The 18,248-nt window shown below is 42.8% G+C and overlaps 1 protein-coding gene across 2 annotated transcripts in view; it reads right to left on the bottom strand.

The window, feature by feature from the left end:
* The window catches only part of SPN (sialophorin), a 29,293-nt gene extending 13,371 nt beyond the window's left edge, over positions 1-15,922 (bottom strand). Inside the window, exon 1 of one of the 2 annotated variants that reach the window (XM_039330301.1) lies at positions 15,900-15,922. The gene's annotated coding sequence lies outside the window, so the exon portion shown is untranslated. The remainder of the gene's footprint in view (positions 1-15,899) is intronic. The other variant, XM_039330297.1, reaches the window with a different exon arrangement.
* Between the last annotated feature and the right edge of the window lie 2,326 nt (positions 15,923-18,248).

The raw sequence follows: 18,248 nt of genomic DNA, 5'->3' as shown, positions 1-18,248 counted from the left end.
ATGCCAAGTAAAAGTTCACTATGATGAGTTAGCCAATTTTCAAATTCAGCAAAATTTTCCCCTTATTCTCCATAATTCTCTTGTGCCTCTATGTCTTTTTTTGACAGTATTGAACAGCAAAAAACTGGAAAGATCTTAATTTTTGTCCTGTTAATGATAAAATCTTTACAGATTACTGACTTTTCACTGAGCAAAACATTTAGTGCTTTCATCACCATAAAAGTAGATATTCAGAATGAAAAAAGAGGGGAAAGACCTGGGCATATTCAAACCTTCAATATGTTTTCAGTTGTTTAAATTTAGTATTCTATGTTGTAAGCTCCCCAGAGTCCATATTAAATCTAATTAACAACAGCAATAATACAAGTAGCCCTTGACTTGCAACTATTTGTTTGGTGACCATTCAAACTTACAACAGCACTGAAGAAAAGTGACTTATGACACTTGAAGTTGCAGCATCCCCATGGATGGTCAAGTGATCAAAATTTGGACATTTGGCACTTGGCTTGTATTTATGACTGTTGCTGTGTCCATCGGTCATGTGATCAGCTTTTGTGACCTGACAAAGTCAATGGAGAAATCAGATTCATTTCACAATCATGTTACTAATGTAACTGCAGTGATTCATTTAACAACTGTGGCAAGAAAGGTTGTAAAATGAGGCAAAATTCACTTAGCCACTGTCTTGCTTAGTAATGAAAATTTGGGGCTCCATTGTGGCTGTAAGTGGAGGACTAGAAACAATGCATTGTCTATTGAAAATAGCTTATTTCTATGAATATAACCCAGATTTATTTGAGTAGTCCCTGGAAAGCTTCTGCCTCTTGCATTGAGGAGGTAGAATGATAAAGAAATATGATCTGCTCTGGAATTCAGGTTGGGCAGCTGGCATGAAAATAGAATCTGAAGTTTGGGGACACTTCCATCTTTTGAATTTTGCAAGTTCTGGAATGTAATCCTTGGCCTTTTGTTAGCTCATATATAATCCATTCTTTCTCTGTGCCAGTTATTTAATACTTTATTGTCGATAGAAATGGGAATAGTTGGGGTTTTATGGATCTTCCTTCCCATTTTCTTCCTACCTATTACTGCATTTCATTTTTATCTTATCTTGTTTCAGTCTGTGGAGAGATTACTTTCCTGAAACCAGAAGCAATCAAACCCAGTTTTTTAACACATAATTGCAGTCTGGGTCAACTCTGCTGGGCAATCATGTCAACCAATTTCTTGCAGGCAGTAACCTGAAAATGGATTGGGAGATGAGCAACTAAATTTGGACCTTGATGTAAGATTTATTGAATATTGATCCTAGGCGGGAGATGTTCGATAAGTGCACAAACATTCTCAGCATTTGAGGCTTCTCCAGAGAGCTAGGTCTTGGCATAATGTGTCTGAAATAGGATAATTTGAAACTGGGCATTTGTGCCTTGAGTGAAAACATTGGGGTCATTTGCTCAATGATCTGTTTGTTTTCTTGGCTGTCCACTGTATGCACAAAAGTCTTCTCCAACTTTTGACCAAAGCTTGAAAGCATCAGCATTCTTTCCATTGTATCTAGTAAAACTATGATCTGCATGATTCTGTTTTAGATATAATCTCATTATGCAGTGTTTCTCAACCGTAGCAACTTGAAGATGTGTGGACTTCAAATCACGAAACAAACATGGCTGGCTGGGGAATTCTGGGAGTTAAAGTCCGCACATCTTCAAGTTTCTAAGGTTGAAAAATATTACATTAGAGCATCTGAATTTATTTTCTTAGATCTTTAATTCAATTCTACCAAGTACTAGTTTCTGGTACTAGTTTCTGGTTTCTTGGCTACTGGTTCCTTTACTGCTGATAACTAATTCTAAAAGGCAGAGACTTTCCACTCCTTCAGTATCTTCACTATTTGTTCTAAGATAGGCTGCTATATTTGCTGTTATTGGCTTGGTCTTCTTTATATTTAATCTGAGTCCCATTTTTTTCACTGTGTTCTTTGACTTTCCTTATCAGAGCTTGCTAATTATTTGCATGTTTAGTTATCTGAATAGTATTATCAGCAGAGCTCAGATTATTGATGCTTCTTCCTCCAGTTTTAAAATCATGCTCAATGTTCTAGACCAATGTTTCTTAACCTTAGCCATTTTAAGAAGTGTGTACTTCAGCTCTCAGAATACCCCAGGCAGGACTGGTTATGCTAGCATGTGAAATTAAGGATATTGTACAATAGTCTGCACACCCTCTTAAGTTTCCTTTCTTTGATGGTAGGAAGCTTGACTCTTCATTCCTTTCCATATTTCAGCAGGTACTGCATCAGTTTTGTATCCTTCTGACTTAGTAGTGACCAGAGTTCTTCACAGTCTAGTACTAAATGTTCTTGTAAGTAGTAATAGTAATAGTAGTAAAGTTGGAAGGGACCTTGGAGGTCATTTAGTCCAACCCCCTGCTCAGGCAGGAAACCCTACACCATTTCGGACAAATGGCTGTCCAGTCTCTTCTTAAAAACTTCCAGTGTTGGAGCATTTACTGCTTCTGGAGGCAGGCTGTTCCACTGATTAATTGTTCTCACTGTCAGGAAGTTTCTCCTTAGTTCTAGGTGGCTTCTCTCCTTGATACAACTTACGACTGTAATTGTTGTGTCCCGAGCCTGCAAAAGCAGGCTCGGGACATTGGTATGGTCCCGGGTGTTTGCAAGCTGCCCGGGACCAGACTGAATGGCACCAGCCTTGCGCGCATGTGCGAGGTGCGAAAGCGCGCCATTCCCTGTAACCGTTTTGTCCGGGGATCCGGTCACAAGATAAGAGGCCTGCAAGCCTCAGAGTTGTTGTTGGAGTGAGCAGAAGAGAAATAAAGAGCTGTTGGTTACCGAATGTGTGCTCTTCATTCGCCATTAAACCAAGAACTTAACACTAGCGACGAAGGTGGGATAACTTGCAGGCTTAAAGAAGAAGGCTGTAAGACTTACCCAAGGAGTCCTTGAGGAAGGGAAGACGGCATTAAACTCAGCGTCTGGCCTGCCAGTACAGCGTCACTGGAGGTAAGCTCAGCTGATAGACTCCTTCCCAGGCCTAGAAGTAAGGATGGCGAAGATAGATCATTTGTCAGGATTCGATGTTGCCCACCCAGATAGATGGGAGTCCTATGTTGCTAGAGTAGAAAATTACTTTAGGGTGAACCAAGTCAGAGAAGATGGCTTGAAGGCTGCAACCCTATTCTGTGTCTGTGGTCAGGATGCATTTGAAATCATGGAAAATTTGGCGGCCCCTGCTCCTCTAGAGTCTGTAACATACACAGACTTAAAGAAGTTATTGAAAGAACATTTCCAGCCCAAGATGTCTGTCATTGCGTGGAGACATACTTTTGAACGGAGGGACCAGAGGGCAGGTGAATCAGCCAAGGAATTCATTGCAGCTTTGAGAAGAGCAGCCAAACCCTGCAAATTCAATGATTTGGGAGAAAGGCTGAGAGACCGTTTTGTATGTGGTTTAAGGAACAGATACTTACAACAGACTCTTTGCAAAAGAAGATATTTAATTCCAAGATGCTTTGAGAGAGGTGACGGCCGAGGAGGCAGCAGGTGGGGCAGTCAAGAATATGCAGCCCATCAAGAACAATCCAGAAGCAGTCTTCATGCACCCTGAGGGTGTCCAAGAAGGCTCGGAGGAAGATCCTGAAGAAGAGGTGGATTGTCTTTACCAGTCCACGGAAAGGAAGCAGAAGGAAGGCAAAGAGAAAGCTCCAGCTGCGTCCAAATGCTTCAGGTGCCATCTGCAGAGCGTGTGGCAGGCAAGGCCACATAGCACCCATCTATTTGGGTCGCCAGAAGGTACAACCTTGAGAAGAATTGTGTCTGAAAGGTACCAGGTTCCCCAGCCAAAACAGGGTGGGTTTCTGCGCATCGCACAGAAGTATTTGCAGAACAGGCACACACAAACCCCTTAAAAAGAAGTTGTCACTTAAGGTGAGGTTGCAAAGGGTTCCTTTAACCATGGAGCTGGACACTGGGTCCGCTCTTTCAATCATTTCCATTCATACATTTAGAAAGATTTGCAATAGTAGTGGGTTCCAGGCCAAACTTAGGCCATCCAACATAATCTTAACATATTTTCAAAATTCCAAGGTGTGTGTAAAAGGGGAGGCCACCCTTACAGTGCAGCACAAGGATTTTGAAAGTCCATCGGATGTGTTGGTTGTTGGGGGTGAACGAATGAGTCTTATAGGACTCGATTGGTTTGAGGCCTTGGGAATCCAGGTTACTGAGCTGCAATATTTGCAAACATTGGGCCTAGCAGAAGTCTGTGAGGAGTTTGCAGATGTCTTTAGTCCACAGCTTTTGTCCTACAATGGGCCTCCAGTTTCATTAAGGCTTGACCCCACTATCACACCCATTAGGGTTAAAGCTAGGAGAGTACCTTTTGCACTAAAGGGTAAAATTGATGCTGAGCTGGATAAATTGATCCAGCAAGGCATTTTAGAGCCTATAGATTCAAGTCCATGGGAAACCCCCATAGTCACTCCTCTCAAGGCTAATGGGGACATACGCATATGTGCAGACTACAAGTGCTCACTAAACAAGGCACTGTAACAGCATGCATACCCAGTACCAGTAGTCAGCCATATTTTGGCCTCCCTCAAAGCTCCATCTGGCACAGGCATATCAACAGTTACCTGTTGATGAAGCAGCTGCTGAAGCACAGACCATTGTAATGCATAGGGGTGCATTCAAGGTCAAGAGACTGCAATTTGGGGTAAATGTAGCCCCTGGCATATTCCAAAATGTCATGGAGAGTACACTTAGGGGTATCCTTGGAGTTTGCCCCTATTTTGATGATGTCCTTATTGCTGGAGAATCTACTCAGAATTTAGCAGAGAGATTAAGGGCTGTTTTGCTTCATTTCCGAAGAGCAGGCCTAAAACTAAAAAAAGACAAGTGTAAGATAGGAGTCACTTCTACAGATTTCTTAGGATTCAGAATAGATGCCCAAGGTATTCACCCTGTTAAATCTAAATTGAAGGCTATACAACAGGTTCCTAGCCCCAAGTCTAAAAGTGAACTGCAGGCTTTCCTAGGCCTCTTGAATTTTTACAATGCTTTTCTACCTCACAAAGCTGGTGTAGCAGGACTACTACATCGGCTTTTAGACAAGCAGGCAGCTTGGCAGTGGACAAAAATCCACAAAAAGAGCTTCAATGAGGTCAAGGCCTTGCTAACGTCCAATGATGTGCTTGCACATTTCAATGAACAATTACCTGTCTGCATCGCTTGAGATGCATCTGCTTATGGGGTAGAAGCTGTACTTAGCCACTTGAGGGCTGATGGAACTTAGGTTCCTGTGGCATATTATTCTAGGACATTGGTTCTCAACCTGTGGGTCGGGACCTCATTTGGGGTCGAACGACCATTTCACGGGGGTCGCTAAACAACGCAGTCTGCCATTTTTTCCCCCTTTTCCTTAGCTGTGCTACTCCCTTTTATTCTATTGGCTTTTGAAAGCCAATAGAATAGACTCTCTTGAATAGAGTCTAATTCTATTGGTTTTCAAAAGCCAATATGAATTGTCCAGGCTGTCTATGCCCTGCTGAGCCCACCAAAAGTCCCATTCTGCAAATGGTGCTGCACCAGTTGAGTAGTCCTCAACTTACGAATGGTTGAGTAGTCCTCGACTTACGATCGGTTGGGGGTCACGGCATTAAAAAGGTTGAGAACCACTGTTCTAGGACTCTGTCTTCTGCTGAGTGTAATTACGCTCAAATAAACAGGGAAGCAATGGCCATAGTGGCTGGCATTAAGAAATTTCATGATTTCTTATACGGCCGCCATTTCATGGTCTACACAGACCACAAGCCTCTGCTGGGTTGTTTACCACTAACAAACAAACCCCTCACATTATATCCCCTAGAATGCTGAGGTGGTCCATTTTCCTATCAGCTTATGATTATACTTTAGTTCACAAATCAGGTAAGGAAATGGGTCACGCTGAGGGCCTAAGTCGTCTACCTCTGAAGCTGGTAGAAGCAGATCCTGCTCCTTCCATCAATATTCTCTCCATTCAGGAGTTGCCAGAATCTCCCCTCAATGCCAGGAATGTGGCTGCAGAAACTGCCACAGATCACACTCTTACACGTGTGCTTTCATGGGTTTTGTCTGGATGGCCTGACAGAAGTCCAGGTACTGAGTTCCAAAGCTTCTGGCTCAAGAAGCATGAGTTATCCACCTTTAAGGGTTGCCTGTTGTGGGGCAGCAGGATTGTTATCCCTGCCTCCTTGAGACCAAGAAGCTTGGTCTCCCTACATGAGGGTCATCCTAGCATTGTCAGGATGAAAGTGCTTGTGCACAGCCATCTGTGGTGGCCTGGGTTCAACAAGACTATAGAGGCTCATGTGCACGGATGTCATTTGTGCCAGCACTCATGGCCAGAAGTGCCTCAGGCCCCTGTGCATAGGTGGGAGGAAACCCAATCACCTTGGTCCAGAGTCCATATAGATTACGCTGGGCCCTTTCAGGGACAATTCTTCTTGGTCCTTGTTGATAACCATTCAAAGTGGCTAGAGGTTGTTCCTGTTTCCTCCACTACTACTGCCAGGACAATCCAGGTGTTGAGAGGCATTTTTGCAGCACATGGCCTTCCAGATGTTCTGGTTTCAGATAACGGTCCTCAATTCACTTCTTCTGAGTTCCAGGCTTTTCTTCAAGCCAACACGATCTGTCATGCGACTTTGACTCCTTTCTACCCAACCATCAACGGTATGGCTGAGCGTATGGTGAGCACCACCAAGGATGCTCTCAATAAACTGACTTACGGTGACTGGCATCACAGGTTAGCAGACTTTCTTCTTGCACACCGCACCACACCTTGTACATCCACTGGAAAGAGCCCAGATGAACTCCGCTGGGTCGCAGACTAATAACTAAACTTGACAGATTGCACCCTGATCGGGTGCCACCTTCAGTCTCACAGCCACGGGCACCTAGGTGTTTGCAAGTGGGCGCTCCGGTTTGGACCTGAAACTATGGGCCCAGTCATCTTTGGATTCCAGCTGTGATCTGCAAGGTCTCTGGACCTTTGTCCTACGACATGTCCTTGGGCAACAGTTGTGTTCTTCAGCGGCACATAGATCATCTGCGTACGAGACTGGACTCTTCCTCTTCCGCTCCTACTTCTTCTCTGGGGCGGGAGGAGGTTTATAATGTGAGTGTTGAAGGTCACTGTCAGCAGTCAAGGGCAGCTGAGAAGGCCAGGGAAGGCACCTCTCAAGGTTCCGCAAGTGTGCCCAACAGGAATTCATGGGGACATGGGAAAATGCCCACACCATTAATTACTCCGGCCAGGGAGTCACACGGGGGTACCCACACTATTCACACACACACTACAGCACTCCAGACAGAGAGACTAACTGGGGGTATCCAAACAAATCAAAGACTACAAGAGAACTGGCATCAACCCAAGGAAACTGGCCCAATTCTGCAATTGCTCCCAGAAGAAAGTCACTGGGAAAGGGGGTAGACAGAGAGGCGAATCCTGACTCTGGTACCTCTGGCACAGAATGGGGAACCATAGGGTATTGGGGCACCGCAGCTACCCCAGACAACCCTTCTGTTGGGCTTGGGAGTGAAGGACTGTGTTCCCAAGGAAGGTCCATTGTGGATCTGGAGAATACCACAAGTCCACGAAATACTGAGTGGGACTCAGAGAGTCCAGCCAGCCTACACAGGTCAACTGGGTATGGGATGGAACAAAGTCCTGGTCTGCCAAGCCAGGTGGGCGAGCAAGCAGGCCAGGCAACAGAACCAAGGTCACTGGGACTACTAGGGCAGCAAAGAGAGGGCATCTCAACCCTGGTAGTTGAACAAGAAAGCCAAGGGTGTTCCCAAGGTCCAAGGAGGTCGCAACAGGTTAAACACCCACCCAAACACTTTAAGAAGTTTGTGACGTTGTCAAGTCAGGAAAAAAAAACAAGGCAGCAATGCTATAAATAAATGGTGTAGTTTGGGTTTTGAAGTGCTGGTACCATAATTCCCAAAACAATGGCATGGCATCATACAAGGGTGTGATCCACGAGATAGATAGATAGATAGATAGATAGATAGATAGATAGATAGATAGATAGATAGATAGATAGATAGATAGATAGATATCTACAGTCCATGCATTTAAATGATGGATTCAGATACCACGTCCCTTCAGAGAGGTCGCACATGTGTACCCGGTAAGCTTTATCCGGGGGGAAGGGGTGTTGTGTCCGGAGCCTGCAAAAGCAGGCTAGGGACATTGCTATGGTCCTGGGCATTTGCAAGCTGCCCGGGACCAGACTGAATGGCGCCAGCCTTGCGCACATGCGTGAGGCACGAAAGCGTGCCATTCCCTGTAACCGTTTTGTCCAGGGATCCGGTCACAAGATAAGAGGCCTGTGAGCCTCAGAGTTGTTGTTGGAGTGAGCAGAAGAGAAATAAAGAGCTGTTGGTTACAGAATGCGTGCTCTTCATTTGCCATTAAACCAAGGACTTAACAGTAATGTCGATGAAGATTCTCAAATCATACAGATAGAGTTGTCTGGAGGTTGAGCCATGTCAATTAGACATCTTTACTTCTTATCTGTGAAGAAGCTATCCAAGTAGCTTCTTCACAGGTGCACAGGAGAAGCAACATCAGAGGACCAGAATCAGCAGTATGCCTTCACTTAAAAGAAAAAGGGCACTCTTTTGAGGACCATAATGTTCACATTTTGATCAGGGAAGATAGATGGTTTGAGAGAGAAGTGAGGAAATCCATGTATGCTAAAGTGAACAATCCTTCCCTCAATAGAGGTGGAGGCCTCAGACCCAACTTGTCCTCCATTTTTTTTAATGCTGCTCTTGCATAAGTTCCCAAGATAGGGACCACCAAGATAGGGATCACTTCAAAGGTTCACCAGGAAGGTGACCCAACTAAGAGAAGGTTTTAGGAACAAGGCCCTTAATGCCTCTCTGCCTACTCATCTAAGCAGCCTATTTAGATTAGGTGAAAAAATGAAAAATGGAGGGGTTCCCCCTGACCAACGTGCTCAGACTAAGGAAGCTACTTGAATAAATATCTATGGAGTTTCTCAGATATCCAAGTCATGGCTGTTCCAAAGGTGCTCTTTCAAGGGGCAACTTGACTTTCTTGAAGATATTTCATTTCTCATCCAAGAAGCTTCTTCAGTTCTCAAATGAAGTGAATTGAAATAGCTTCTTGGGTGAGAAGCAAAACATCTTCAAGGAAAAACAAAGAAGGTCCAGTTGCTTCTTGAAAAAAGACCTTTGAGATTCTTGGATAAGTAGCGAAATGTTTCGAACCAAAAAGAAAAGAAGCCCAGATGCCATGACTCCCTTACTAATGTAAAAGCTGCTTTTAGAAGCTTTTCCCCCACACACACCCTCCTAGTCCCTGCCTATTTCGAAACTGGAGTTGGACTTAGCACCTTTTCCAAGTAAAATTGCTGCCTTTCCTAACCATGGAGATGTTGGAGGCAAAGATGCTCCTTAACCAATGTTGAGAACTAGTAGCCATATCGTCAGATCTGAAGACAACAGGCTGGAGAAGTGCTTCAATTCGTCACACATTTGGGTGGCAACCACAGGTTGAAGACCACAAAGGAAAAGGAAAGAAGCAAAAGAAATGAAACTAGTGAAGGAATTTGTAAGAAACAGGAAACAATCTGGGAGGGCTTGATAACGGCCTTTATGTAACGGCTATTGGAAGATACTCAACAGTGGAAGACAAAATAAGATCAGGATACAGTAATGAAGCTGCAAAAGTTAATCTTCATTTTCCTTCTGTGTGGCTAGCCAGATAAATATATTTTAGTCAAGGTAGGAACAAGCAACTGGGCTAACAAGTTGCTGTCAAATTAACGTGTCATCACTATAGTCACTGTGGGAAACTTTCATTCTATCCTATTGTTTCACAGACGGTTCTTGCAACAATTTCTAGGCACATTACGAGGGGCTTCTGCTGTCTGGAGAAGTGGAGGAACTTTCTATCTGTATTTTCATATAAAAGGTAAATTTATTATGTTTATCAGTTGGAGAACGCTTACAAGTCCTGGGTCACATCTGAACTGTTCAGTCACAGAACATCTCCACTTCGTTGTGGCTCCAAGTGCAATTCAAAGTGCACTTGTCACTTCTAGAACCTACAGGACCTGGATACTGTAGATTCAGAACAGCCTTCTTCTGATTGTTATTCAGATAGATAAAGAATATTAGGTTTCCTTAGGTTCTTTAATCAAGGAATGTCATCAGCAAGAACTTAATAATAATAATAGTAAAGTTGGAAGGGACCTTGGAGTCATCTAGTCCAACCCCCTGCTCAGGCAGGAAACCCTATACCATTTAGGACAAATGGCTGTCCATTCTCTTCTTAAAAACTTCCAATGTTGGAGCATTCACAACTTCTGGAGGCAGGTTGTTCCACTGGTTAATTGTTCTAACTGCCAGGAAGTTTCTCCTTAGTTCTAGGTTGCTTCTCTCCTTGATTAGTTTCCATCCGTTGCTTCTTATCCTGTCTTCAGGCGCTTTGGAGAATAGGTTGACTCCCCCTTCTTTGTGGCAGCCCCTGAGATATTGGAACACTGCTACCATGGATGCTTCAGTTGCAGCCTCTCTCCCTTGGAAAAACATCAAATTCTGAAACCTTCCTAGGTCCAATCTTGCTGGATGTTAGAAGTTTCTTAAAAACTGTTCTTGGAGAAAACTCCTGAAAATACCATGGACAGCAAGGGAATAAACAAATGGACATTGAATAAATCAATCCGTAGTTCTCATTCAAGGCACAAATGATCCAGCTCAAATTATCTACTAAGGACACATTAAGTGCTTGGTGAGAGGTGGAACTCGATGACCTACAAGGTCCCTTCCAATTCTGTTATTTTATTCTATTCTATTCATTATGCAAAGACCTAGCTCTCTGGACTAGGCTTGGGAAAGGCAGGAGGAAAGAGGATGACCAGTAGCAAGGTGAACGGACTGAGTGATAGTGGTGAAGGGTTAGAAGACAAATAGAGGAGAATATTGATAGCTCAGGGTTGAAATGAGGGGTCCTTGCTGCTCTCTGAGCTTGGTTGCTTTTTTGCAGATGTTTTATTACCAAACTAGGTAAGAGCCGAGGTGGCGCAGCAGTTAGAGTGCAGTACTGCAGGCCATTTTAGCTGACTGTGTTCAGCAGGTCAGCGGTTCAAATCTCACCGGCTCAAGGTTGACTCAGCCTTCCATCCTTCCGGGGTAGGTAAAATGAGGACCCATACATACATACATACATACATACATTGCTTACTGGTCTACACCGCTTAGAGAGTGCTTGCACTTAAAGCGGTATATAAGTCTCATAAATAAATAAATAAATAAATATCACCCGTCCCAGTACTAGTACTGATGTGGTTACCTAGTTTGGGTAATGAAATGTTTGTAGGAAAACAACCAAGCTCAGAGAACACCAAGGTTAGAAGGCTTTAAAGAACAGATTGGGGATAGATCATCATGTGATGATGTGGTTGCTAAGAATGAACATTGACTTAACAACCCATCGCCAATCAATCTTAAACCTTCCATATCCCATCAGGATTTGAGATATTGTGAATTTGCTTTCTCTTGCAAAGTGGGGTCTTGGCTTGCTTACCTGGTGGGAAACAAAGTAGAATTGCTGATTTGTTAAATGTTTTTTTTTTTTTCCCTGATCTTACCACTCACATTATCCATCTGGAGGCGGGCACTAGCTCCCCACTTTTATCCTAATTGACACTTGTCAGATGTAGGTAGCTGTGTATTATTTGATGGGGTTCAAACCCTCAGTGGGGAACTGAAATGGACTTTAGCACTTTAAGTAACTATATGCAAAGTCTCAGGAGCTATCTAAGTCAGGGGTCCTCAACCTTGGCAAGTTTAAGACTTGTGGACGTCAACTCCCAGAATTCTGAGAGTTGAAGTCCACAAATCTTAAACTTGCCAAGGTTGAGGACCCCTGATCTAAGTCCTGATGCTCTAAAGTGCCAAGATCCATGAGTTCAACCCCCCATAGTGGTTTGAACCCCATTGACTAAGATCTGTCTACCTGTGTCTGATAAATCCCATATAGGCTGAAAGCAGTCATAGAGTACCTGCCTCTTGAAACCACCACATAGGATATAAAAATAGGGGAGAGGTGGGTAGATGGAAGACTTGTAACCTCCCCCCCCCCATTTGTAGACATGACAAATGTAAACATCTGCATCTCTCACTTCTTCTGAAGAGATGTATATATATACCATTCTGGTAATTTCTCGTGTTACATACAGGAAGTCCACAACCTACAACATAATGGAGAATTCCATTGTTAACTCATGACATCAAAAATCTCATATGACTTGACCTGACTTTATGACATTTTTCGCAGCAGTCATTAAATGAATGCCAGGCCTTAAGTGAACATCGTGGTTTTTCAGTGATCCAATGTATTTGCATGGATGTTTTTTGCCAGAAACTGCCAAAGAAGCATCATAAATGCTCACATGATCCATGGAACACTGCAGGTAGCTATAAAGGTGAGCTAATTGTCAAGTGCCCTGGAACCAAGGTCTGTTGTAACTTCAGTCGCTAACTGACAGGTTGTTAAGTGAGAACTACCTGTGTACTAAATGTTTTTAGTATACCAAAAAGAGATTGGGTATGTACCATAAATTGCTCAGAGCTGATGGTGATTGGGGTCATGTAAGCCAATTAAACAAATAACTAAACTTCTACAGGCCAATTTAACCAGTAAAGAGCAAATGTGGCAAGATAAGAAACTGATGATCCGAGTTAATGAAACAAAACCCTTGCCACCTTCAATATAGCTAGGATGATATACAACTCCCAGGATAGCTCTGATAATAGGGAGGGCTGCATCAAGAATCTAGGGAGTGCCAGAAGTTTGCCAGTGTTACACTTGAGTTTGTAGTACCGTGTTTCCCTGAAAATAAGACCGGGTCTTATATTAATTTTTGCTCCAAGACACATTAGGGCTTATTTTCTGGTTAGGGCTTATATTCGGGGAAATACAGTACTAAATGCATCTGTCTGGCTGACAACCTTAACTGGGGCTGATTTTGGGGGGAGGGCTTATATTACAAGCATCCTAAAAAATCTTGCTAGGGCTTATTTTCCAGATGGGTCTTATTTTCTTGAAAACAAAGTATTCATCTGCATTTCGGCAGTTCTTTTGGTCACAGAAGGCCTAATTCAGTTCACACAGAAAAGCAAGGAGTATGACGCAAAGAGCTTTTTTTAATGGTTACTGACTCAGATCTCCAGGTTAGTTTCACATTTCACATTGGTGGTGATGGTACAGTCCTTTCTCTATGGTTTCCTTCCACTCTACAGAGCCAGTCATGACTCAAGACCACAAAAGAACACAAGCAATGTTTCATGGAGGTAGTTTATCAATGTCTTTGTCACCGCAAGATGTACAGAGCAACTAATCACACTAACATTATTCTAACAGTAAAACACGAACCCATAAAAATAAACATGATTAAAGCCTTGGCAACACAACCAATGAAATGATGCATTTGGCATTAAAGTCTGCGGTTCTGTCATCCTTCAAAGGATATCCGAGGGATGTTGCCATCTTTCATAAGCAGAGATCTTCACAGACGTCCCTTCCTGTGTTGTGGTGGACAAATCACAGAAATCAGCCATGAGCGCCAAAAGCAGAAAGATAGAGATGGCTGGAGAAATCAAGGGCATACATCACTTTTCCTCCAAAAGGCGCCAACTGTGTTGAGTGAATAGTGTTTGCATGCAACTTTTCCCAGTGTTATACATTTGGTTCACTTTTTTACTGTTTTTTTAAAAAATCCTTTTTGCCTTTTTAGGTAGACATTTTTGTAATATTTGTGCTTTTAAGAATTGCAGTTCACTCCTTTGAACAATAAAGGTTAAAGGATTGGAACTTTAGAACGTAGGTCTGGTGCCTTGCTCCAGAAATGCAAAATTAGATAAATTAACATTCATACCCTCTGTCCTTAGGAACAGTCAGTTCCAAAATATTCTCATTCCACCTTAGACCAGGAGAATATAAGGTCTTAATTAGGCACCACAAAGGCCCTGGGCTTAGTCCAGATCAGTCACTGTGGAGAACAACCTGCAACCAAGGCACTACAGGATAAAATGCAAATTTCGTGGTCATTACCAGCCTTATTCTGAACCGCAAGAAAATTCAACAGTGCCTTCAGAATGCACCTTAATATTGGGACAGGTTGGTTAGGAGAAATTAGGCCTTCGTGGCTGTGCTCTAAAAGGACACAAAAATCCCAGTTCCTTCCTTTTATGCCAACCAGCATTTGGGTGGCAGATGATAAAAAATACGTAATCTGGGGGATATAATTTAGGGATTATTGAAAAATCATGGAGGAGAGATGAATGGTACACAAAAGTTTAGAAAGCTTTTTTTTTTTTTAAGGAGCGATACAAGTAGCCCTTGACTTATAACTATAATGGACCCAATTTTACAATGCTTTTTGTAAAGCAACTGCCGTGGTCGATAAGAGACTGCTGTGCTTAAGAAGACCCACTGTTTGTTATATTTAGGTTTTCAGTAAAAAAGTTGTAAAATGCATTCATGGGATATTGCAAATGGCCATAGGTGTGGGGTCAGTTGCTGAGCACCCCAAAAGGCAGTGATGCAAGCATGGAGGGGAGGGAGACGGCGGCTGTCAGAACTTGGAACCAAGTCAGAAGGACCTCCATGGAGGTCCATCATGACTTTGCAGAGTGACTAGGTGACTGTTCATAAATCAAGGACTGTTCATAAATTTAATATCAACAGTTGCAGGTACTCCTCAACTTACAGCCATTCAATGACCGTTCGAAGTTACAACAGCGCTGAAAAAAGTGAGTTTTTCATACTTACAACTGTTGCAGCCTCCCTGTAATTCAAAATGATCAAAATTCAGATGCTTAGCAACCATGTCACAAGCAAAGTCAATGAGGGAAGCCAGATTTACTTAACAACCCTGTTACTAATTTAACAACTGAAGTGATTCAGTTAACAAGGGGCAAGAAAGGTCATAAAATGAGGCAAAACTCATTTAACAACTGCCTCACTTAGCAATGGAAATTTGGGGCTCAGTTGTGGTCATAGGTCAAGAATATCAGTTTTATTGCTGTTTTTAACTATTTTTATGACTACCGTGTTTTTCCAAGGAACACACCTCTAGTTCCAAAACTCCAGTTTTGGTATCCTTTCATCCCAGTCTTTAAATACTTGCCCCAGTCACCAGGTTGACAATGATCTTTTCCAAGACCTGTTTTCCATTCTCCTCCCTTGCTCCTAAGTAGGAGAGTCTTGTGGAACAATGTTTGTGTTTTCTCACTCATACACGTACACATATCAAAGCGTTTTTGGTATGTTTTGAAGTTGAACATATATTGATCAGCCATCAGGTAAGCTAGTCTAAGATCTTTGAACCTTAGAGAGTAGAACAGTGGCACCTTTTGCCCTGGACACCTTCCATTAAACCAAGTGCTGAGAACTATAGGTAACATGGCTATTCTTTCGGAAGAAATTATCTATGTCTGGCAGAGTTACGTGTGGCTGGATCCCCCACAATGGCTCGCTGTGGTTCCAGAGAGGGCTAGTGCTGCTGGGACTGGGGGTCTCTCTCTGGAGGTCCTCAGTGGAATGGTAGCTCTCCAGTCCTGCAGGAGAAACGTCCAGAAACCAGTCATTTGAACGCTGAATCCAAAGTGGGACTGTAGCTGATGGCCTTGAGAGGACATCTGGTTGTCTATTATTGTTTGTGGGCTCAATCCACAGCGTCCCTCCTTGCCTCCACACAGTTGGCACAGCTCCTGTTTCTTGGGGCAGGGACCCCCGGAAAACCCATTCACAGAGGACAGCTGAGACCACAATGAACACAGCTGCAACGATCGCCAGGCTTACCATGATCAGCAAGCAGTTACCACAATCACTTAGTGGGGAGGCAGTGGAAGGAGGCGGCAACTCAACACTTGTTGAGGGACCCAACATGACAGCGAATGGACAAGGACCAAGTCAGATCAAGTTGGCTGCATCTGGAACCAATATTACTTTTGTTAGAAAAAAGCTGGATGGAGAAGAAAATGGGAGGAGACGGGTCAGAGAACCGTATGTAAAAGAGTTAGCAATCTTTGACGCAACTGAGGGATGTGAGAGAGTTGTGCAAACTTAGCCCAACAACTCAAAAACAACTCATATTCGTCAGCCCAACAAAATGCTCTAAGTGCAATACCAGTACTAACTTGGTGCTTTCCCAATGTGTAGGATGAGATCTCCAAATATCCAGCCATTGTAATTATTATTAGGTAGAAATTCTGTGAATTGTAGCCTAAAGACATTTGAAAGACAGATGACTGAGAAAGGCTAGAATAGAACAAGAACTCTGCCTTGCAAATCCCAACCATTTTAAAAGTCCTTCTAAGCCAACTGTATCTTGTATCCCGGACAGTTTCCTCCAGTTTGAACTATTTCAATACTAGGGCTATTTATTGCTTTGGATATATATACCAAATATAGCATATGTCTGCAACTTTTTAAAGCATCCGTATCTTTTCCTAGAATATCATGACAGCTGCACAGGGCAGTTGTAAGATCCCAGAAGACATGGATGCTTTAAAGAGTTGCAGGAAAGCATTATATTCGTGTCCGCATATGTTCCAAAGCACTTTTTGGAATCAATTCCAAATTGCTGCATAGCTATACTCTACACCAGGCATATATAGGCCAAAATATCTGGACAACACAAGGTTAAAGGAGGCTGTCGTATCTTTTTCTATATAATTTTAGGTACAATCTTCTGTGGTAGCCTTAAAAAAATCTGAAGATAGCTTTGGACAAAGTAGGTTATCCTTAATTTATCAAACAAGACTAAATGGAAAGATTTTTTTAAGGAAAGGTGGGATGTAAACTTAGTTAATCGCCATAAAAATAAAAATCCAAAACATATAAGGCAGGGTCTAAGCTAGCCACGAGTTTCTCTGTATTTTCTTCTTGTAAGGTTATGCTACTTTCCCTTCAGATGATAGCTGAGATGTCTGAAGCCATAATCCCAGCCCAATCATAGGATGCCAGGTTAAGAAATGCGAGGTATGTTTTCAGCTCAGAGGCATGGGAAAAGGGGCCATACTTAAGGGAAGTGAGGGAGGGGTGGAAGAAGGGGAGGCAGAGGGAAAAGTTGGAAGAAGGGGAGGAAAAAAAGAATTCTAACCTCAGATATCGGAAATTATGCTGGATTTCTGTCTTCAATGTTCAAGCATTTTGGCCTCCAAAGAGCGTCATACCCTTGACTTGCCTTTGACAACAGTGGAGAAAAGGATGTGGGATACATGGCGAGTCACATCACTTCCTGGGCACACCCACTCGGAGTTGTGGGCTAAGAGCAAAGCACTTCCTCCTAACAGACTTATCTTTCAACTCAGGTGACAGCTTGTCCCCTGCTCAGCAGTGATAACAACTGGTCCCCTTCCAAGGAAAAAAGACTAGGAGACAAACCAAACCCACCACAGGAGAAAAATATACAGCATAAATTTAATTCAGCTACTATGCAGCACAATTAAATTAAGGAAGGGGATTATTACAGCCAAAGACAGTTCAAGTTTCCAGGTTATTGGTTCTGTGTTATTGGTTTTTTTTTTTCCCCTCTCATGCGTTTTTTTTTTTTTTTTCCAGACACAAGGAAGAAATACACGCACACATTTGGGATTTAAACTAGTATATAAACTGCTCTGATCATAAATTAATAATGGGTCATTGACAAAAAGAGATGAAACACCAGCCAAGTAAAGAAATCATCAACCACCAACAAAATAAAAATACAAAATTAATAACACAAGTGTCCCAAACACATGCACACATGAAATCCACTAGGAGAAAAGAGGTAGATTTTTGAAGGGGGGAGGGAATTAATTGAGGAATACATTGAATAAAGGAAGGAGGTTGAGTTGACTGCAGGCAGGAAAGGTGGAGGGGCGGGGAGGGGAGGACTTTTACAGGCATTCCACATCCAGCATCAAGGTCAAAAACTCAAATTTTTCAGAAAATGCCACATATTTTTAAAGAAAAGAAGCATTTTCTGAAATGCAGAAGAAATGTGTCAGGGCCTCCAACGGCTTCTTACAACAGGAAGTGTCCATGCTGGGACAAGGGAAATCTGGAAAGAAGGCAGTCGGGAGAGGCCAAAAGCACACACCAAAGAATTTAGTATCTTATTCCAAAATTTAATTTTATGTGTGTGTGGGGGGGAACTACTGCTCT

The sequence above is a fragment of the Crotalus tigris genome, unplaced genomic scaffold (genome assembly GCF_016545835.1).
Source record: "Crotalus tigris isolate CLP2741 ecotype Arizona unplaced genomic scaffold, ASM1654583v1 scf7180000024427.8105951120:4207309, whole genome shotgun sequence".
NCBI lineage: Eukaryota > Metazoa > Chordata > Lepidosauria > Squamata > Viperidae > Crotalus > Crotalus tigris.
The sequence above is the reverse complement of the archived record's forward strand: the minus strand, read 5'-3'. Positions and strand labels throughout refer to the sequence as shown.